This window comes from Crocuta crocuta, unplaced genomic scaffold (genome assembly GCF_008692635.1).
Source record: "Crocuta crocuta isolate KB4526 unplaced genomic scaffold, BGI_CrCroc_1.0 scaffold14, whole genome shotgun sequence".
Classification (NCBI taxonomy): Eukaryota; Metazoa; Chordata; class Mammalia; order Carnivora; family Hyaenidae; genus Crocuta; species Crocuta crocuta.
In genome coordinates this window covers 2,559,334-2,566,335 of record NW_027530209.1, presented here as the reverse complement: position 1 = coordinate 2,566,335, position 7,002 = coordinate 2,559,334, and the positions used below count along the sequence as shown (strand labels likewise).

Sequence of the window (7,002 nt, the reverse complement as noted above, 5' to 3'; positions counted from 1 at the left end):
ACAACAGATGTTGGTGAGGATGTGGAGAAAAAAGGAACCCTCATGCACTGTTGGTGGGAATGCAAACTGGTGCTGCCACTGTGGAAAACAGTATGGTCATTTCTGAAACAATTAAAACTGAAACTACCTTTTTATCCAGCAATAGCACTATTGGGTATTTACTGAAACAATACAAAAATCACTAATTAAAGGGATATATGCACCCCTGTGTTTATAGCAGCATTATTTACAATAGCTAAGATATGGAGGGAGCCCAAGTGTCCACTGATTTATCAATTCATAAATCCATTTATCCATTCATAAATCCATTTATCCATTCATAAATCAGTGGACTGCCTCCACTGGGCTTGGGCTGCCTCCATATTTTGGCTATTGTAAATAATGCTGCTATAAACACAAGGGTACATCTATCCCTTTAATTAGTGCTTTTTGTATTGTTTCAGTAAATACCCAATAGTGCTATTGCTGGATCNATACCAGTTTATATAAATAATATAAATAAATATATAATATATATAATGGAATATTATTCAGCCATGAATAAAGAATGAAAATCTTGCCATTTGCAATGACATGGACAGATCTAGAAAGTATAATGCTAAGTGAAATAAGTCAGACAGAGAAAGACAAATACGATATGATTTCACTCATATGTGGAGTTTAAGAAACAAAACAAACAAGCAAAGGGGAAAAAATGAGAGAGAGAGTCAAAGCAAGAAACAGATTCTTAATTATAGAGAATGACCTGAAGGTTACCAGAAGGGAGGTGGGTGAGGGGATGGGTTAAATCAGTGATGGGGATCCCTTGTTGTGATGGGTACAAGGTGATATATGGGACTGATGTATGAGACTACTATATTGTACACCTGAAAGTAATATAATGCTGTTTGGCAACTAATTAGAGTTTAAAATACTTAAAGTAAGGGGCGCCTGGCATGCTCAGATGGAAGAGCATGTGAATCTTGATCTCACGGCTCTAATTTGAGCCCCACACTGAGTGTAGAGATTGCTTAAATAAATTTAAAAGAAACCTGGAGTAAAAAAAAATAGTGCTCACTTCAGCAGCACATATACAAAAATTGGAATGATACAGAGATTGACACGGTCCCTGTGAAAAGATGACATGCAAATTTGTGAAGCATTCCATATTTTTACATAAATAAGTAAATAAATAAATATTGAAAAATAAATAAAATAAAATAACACAAGTATGTATATCATAATCCTAATTTCAGTCCTGAATATGCAAGACTAATTAAGAGGAAAATATCTAAGTATTAATAGTAACTGATTGGCATTTTTAATGGTCCCAGAATAAAGTATCTTGTAATAACAGCATTCTCATGTTATTTTTCCTTTGTGAGTACCCTTAGCTGGCAGATTATTTGCAGGGACTCCACTCAGTAAAAAGATAGTAATTACCTTAATCAGTTAACCACATTAATGCCCTCTAAATTTTAAATAAAATATATAGGGATAAGTAACCAGTCATCACTGAGGAGAGCAAGGCATAGATGTACAGAGAGAACAAGAGACACCATAAGGAGGAGATTGGAAGCAGCAGGAGTTAGTCCCTAAAACTGCTTCAGAAGCTCACGTTTAATGAGGTCTAAGTATGTGCCAGGCTTTAGTTAAACACTTTACCTGCATCATTTTATTTAATTCTTACAGCCATATGTGATAGTCTATCATTGTCCCTATTTTTCATATAAAGATACTAAGGTTTAGAGATGCAAAGTGAAAAAAACACCATCAAGGTCTGCCATCAAGATTGCAAAACCTGTGCTGTGCCAGCTAAGAACACAGCCAGAAAGAGTCTCTGGCTAAAGCTCTTAGCATCATTTTCTCCTGGTCCCAAAGAAGTGAAGTTTTCTAGAGCAAGCAAGCCTTCTTTGAATTAGGGTTGATTCTACCTATTATGGAACTGAGAAGAATACTGGTAAGTGAAGGAAAACAATTCTTAATGAAACTCATATTTGGCTTTCTGGACATCAGAATGGAAAACTGAATACAAATATTCTGTGGCACTACTCCAACACCTTCAAAAGCACTAATTATTTCCTTCTTCCTTCAAGATCACCATTGTCCAATGAGTAAGATAACTAATAGTCATTAGAAGCAGCTTGTACATATTGAGAGAGTACAGAGTAAGGCAAAGGTAGAAGTCTAGGAGCCACTTTGAGCTTACTGATCCTCCAGAAAGATACTGGGACTCCCAAAAAACATGACTCCTTCAAGAAGAAAAAATGGACAGGAGATAGTGTATTTCTCATTGCTCCTTATCTTCCCCTTTATGATCACTTAATTCCTTGGTCACACCCGCATTGATGGTGAACTCTTTCCCAGAGGTTTCTGGTGCTTATATTATTACCTCCTGGGCATCTACTAAAAGTCATTTATTGTTAAACACATAAAGATCTCTTTGTCAATCTCAAACATCTGTGTGTGTGTGTGTGTGTGTGTGTGTGTGCGCGCGCGTGTGTTCTCCACTTGGTATATACACATCAGAGAATTTCACAAAACACCCAGTTTATAGTTCATTTTCCCACTCAAGTCGTTAGTGACCCCACCAGCATGACGGGAGGGGTCTTTCTGGTTCTTTATCAATATGACAAGAGGCGCATTTGCTTGTATTGGTATCTTTCATTTGAAGTGAACTGAAACCCCACCGCTTTTATTTTGTTGGTAAAAATCCTTAAGAACCCTCCTATCTTTGACCCCATATGGAGTCCTATAATCTAGTCTCACTTGGGGCACCAGAACCTTTTAGGCCATCACTACTGAAATTGATACTGGAAAGGAAAATAATATCTCTCAGAAAAGTCAGAGAAACTAACAGGAAATTGTGTGAGGAGAATATTAGAAAGAAAAAAGCTGGGAGGGATTTTCGTGTTTTGTTTTTACTCTGGTATTTAAAGTTAACTCTTTGTTGTTATAATACTCTTTTGCTTCGCTTTGAATCACACATTTTTGTGAATCAGCTTTAGGACTAAAGCATCATAAAGCATTGAGAAAATAATTGTTTTTCAAAAGAGTTTCTTGGAGCTCTTATTTCCTGTATACAGCATACCATCCAAGAGGATTTTACATCAATGGCTGGGAAAGATAAAATGATATTGTTAGACTTTACATATAAAACAGCAATGAGGCTAATAGCCGTTACTAATACCAAGTGGGAATAAAATGGTTCCAGTTTTTAATATATTGTACAGATACCCTTTACTTCTTATTTCTAAGTAAATTCCATATACATTTCCTAATTTATATAATAGTTAAAGATAAATGATCAGAAATCAAGAGGAAATAGAATAAAAATGATTTTCCCAGGAAGAGTGCTACAGTTAATTTCCAGTTTGACTTTGAGCTTTTGAGACTCAGAGAAAAATAAGGGAAAGAAAGGTTATAACATTCTGATTATCAAATTACCAAGAGAGGCGCACCTGGGTGGCTCAGTCGGTTAAGCATCCGACTTCGGCTCAGGTCATGATCTCACAGTTCGTGGGTTCGAGCCCCACATTGGGTTCTGTGTTGACAGCTGAGAGCCTAGAACCTGCTTCAGATTCTGTGTCTCCCTCACTCTCTGCCCCTTCCCCTGCTCATACTCATCTCTCTCTCAAAAATAAGCATTAAAAAAATTGTAATAAGAAAATTATCAAGAGAAACAAATGTTTTTTCTAGCAATAAATGCTAATAGAAATGGTCACTCTAATTGTTATATGAGGGCCATTTGAAAGTTCTTTATTTAACTTTCAATAACTTCATTCGAAATTTTGATACAGAAATAAAGCTTAAAGAAATAGAGGCAGGAAGAATTAACCTATCTATATCATATATATGTTTTGTAAATTGAGTTTTAATAGGTACTAGAGAAAATGTATTCAAAGTTTTAACTTCCCAACAAAGACCTGAGGTGGCAAAATACATTTTGATCTGAAAACCAATGAGCCTATAAATGTGCCCAAATATAGCCATTCCAACCCATATAGAGGTTGCCTTCAGAGATATCTATGCATAGGGTCAAACATCTCTCTGTCTCTGGATTTAATACAGAACACAGAAACCACTCTAGGTATTTCCAGAGTATCCAGCAAGGGATTTAATACCGGAAACCAGGTATTACACAATAATTGGAAGGATTAGAAAAACCTAAGTCACAGGTCTTTTGGTTTTAAGGTCAGCTATGAACCAGATTTTAGCCTATTACTGCTTCTACTAATGCATCTGCTGACACAAACTTGGCTTGCTCCCAATAATGAAGCTGCTGACTAGACAGGAAAATGGAGAGTCCAGAGCTTGGCTGTCAGCTGTCACTGCTGCAAAAAGATAGCCTTTAATTTTCTTTTACTTTTAGAATTTCTTTAAATTGCATACCATAATACATCCATAATCCTAGCTGCAAAGGAATCTGAGAATTGCAAATTTTATCCTTCCAGCCCTTCCAGATATAAATGGATGGCAAAAGTATATTCCCACAAAGAACTTTTATTCTGCCATTTATAGGTCTTCACCTGAGGTCTTCAGGTTCTGTGCCATAGAACTTGGAAGATATTATTTTGTCCATAAAACATTAAGTGCTATATACTACCCTTCTTCAGTACCTGAATCAATCCTCACAGCAGTTAAAAGCACTTCCTTATTCTCCTTCTCAACTGGGAATGAGAAAGATGGACCACAGTGGGTAAGGATGGGTCAGGGCAGGTCAGAATGAATCAAGGTTGATCCGTGGGAACCCATGTGGTTCCTGAACTGACTTTGTATCTCTTTTATTTTTAACTTTATTTGTTTGTTTGTTTGTTTGTTTGTTTTGAGAGGGAGAGAGAGCACACAAGCACATGAAAGTAAGGGAGGGACAAAGATAGAGGGAGAGAGAATCCAAAGCAGGCTGCATGCTGTCAGCACAGAGCCCAACATGAGGCTCAGTCTCACAAACCATGAGATCACAACCTGAGCCCAAACAGAGAGTCAGACACTCAACCAATTGAGCCACCCAGGGGCCCCCTGACTTTGTGTGTCAGCCTAGCATGCAGGATTCCTGAACAAACCCAGTTCCAGCCTCTCTTGTCAGTCCTGTTTTTACTGAAAGTGAGTTATCATGTTTTGGGGATGAATCCTAATACAATCAATTACTTGAACAAATGCATTTATTTATTTATTTATTTATTTATTTAATGAATAATATTTTCTTAAAGGGGGAATTTATTTTTAACAGAGCTGATATTAAACTACTGTTTTCTAAAGAAAAGCACCAAAAGATTCAATGCCTTCTTAAAACCATGACATAGTATAGATATGTCTTCGTTTGTTATGGTAGATGTGAATCATTTCTTCTTACCTGATTCCAGTTATTTAGATTTGTTTAAAGTTATGACCGGGGCGCCTGGGTGGCTTAGTCGGTTGAGCGTCTGACTTTCGCTTAGGTCATGATCTCGTGGTTCGTGGGTTCGAGCCCCGCGTCGGGCTCTGTGCTGACTGCCAGCTCAGAGCCTGGAGCCTGTTTCAGTCTGTGACTCCCTCTCTCTCTGACCCTCCCCTGTACACGCTGTCTCTCTCTCTCTCCTACAAATAAATAAAAAACATTAAAAATATAAATAAATAAATAAAGTTATGACCTATAGACCTACCCTTTTTTTACACCATTTACAGTTCATATTTGACTAGTCAGAAAAACCATTCTTGCCTCTAGTTCTGACAGTAATTCTGACAGAATTAGGACAATTAGCATCAAAGATTGTTAGCAATTTAGATAGCTTAGACCCCAGTAAATGTCCCTGTCTGTAATAGGGAAGAATATGAATCTATTCTACATAGTCTAAAATCTCAAGCATAAACATTCAAAGCTGGATCAGAAATGTAGCTGACAACGCAAGGACGATCTCAGTGCTGACAAAAGGTAGCAAGGAAAACTAGATGACTATAAGCAGGGAGCCCTGTTGACAGAAATAACCATCTGGTGATTAATAATAGGAATTACACAACAGAGGTGGTAACATTCAACTTCTTTACTTAATTATTTTCAATCAAACATAGTGGGTGGGATTTTTGGCTATTATCCTGGTTTTTCCTCATGTAAAATCAGATTCTTCTGCTAACTTTGCTGGTAAAAATCATATTTATCTTCCAGCTGTTACTATCAGATATGCTGTCTGGAAGCATTTGTCTTTTAAAAAAGCAAGGAATGACCATGTTTTATTAATTTCCATTTATTTCATAATGTAATATTTTTATGTTTTAGAAAGACTTTCTTATCAAATGAAAGAATTGCTAATGTGGAACAGTTATTTCCCACATTGTTAAGTCTTTAGTGTTAAGGTAGCAAATACCTATTCAAAATGATCTCCAAAGTAGGTTGTATTTGTCCCAGGAAGTGTACAAAATCATACTTTATTTTTTTATTTTTTAATTTTTTTTACAAAATCATACTTTAAGATGTAAGGTTGAGGGAAATCCCTAGAAGTTTGCTTTGAACTTATTTTTATTCTTATGCTGTACTTTTCTCATTTTTTGGTATCCATTTTGTAATGTTTTATAAATCCAGTAGTATATGTATGTAACTTATAAATAAATATGCATATAATAATTGAAGTTTGTGCTCCATTTTTTAAAAAATGGAAGTGCAAAAATCAATAATTTTCAAGACTACCGTTCTACTTAAATGTCTACTTGCAAAAACTATACTAGTCCATCCTATTCTCAAACTTAAATTTATCAAGAATTCAGCAGACATCTTATAGTGAATTTTTAATTCTTTAATGGATATAAAAAGAGGAATCTGAGAGTCTGAGAATTACAGAACTTTACATCTGGAAAGAGAGTACAGAAAATCTCATCCAACTCCTTCATTTTTCTAAGGAGGAAATAAGACCCAGAGGTTAAGTGACAGTGTGTCATTCTACTTGCCCATTGAAGAGGAAGAGGTAGTGTTCTTTCTGTAGCTGTCAGATCCCTGTCCACACTACCTTGTGTCATAACGTAAGTGCAGCTGAAGTTGGTGCCCATCATCAG

General features: G+C 36.2%; 1 non-coding gene across 1 annotated transcript; it reads left to right on the top strand.

The window, feature by feature from the left end:
- The first annotated feature begins 1,049 nt into the window (after nt 1–1,049).
- LOC144232550 (U6 spliceosomal RNA) lies at nt 1,050–1,153 on the top strand. Its single transcript, XR_013335440.1, has one exon. It is a non-coding gene; the product is annotated as a U6 spliceosomal RNA (small nuclear RNA).
- Nucleotides 1,154–7,002: the final 5,849 nt, after the last annotated feature.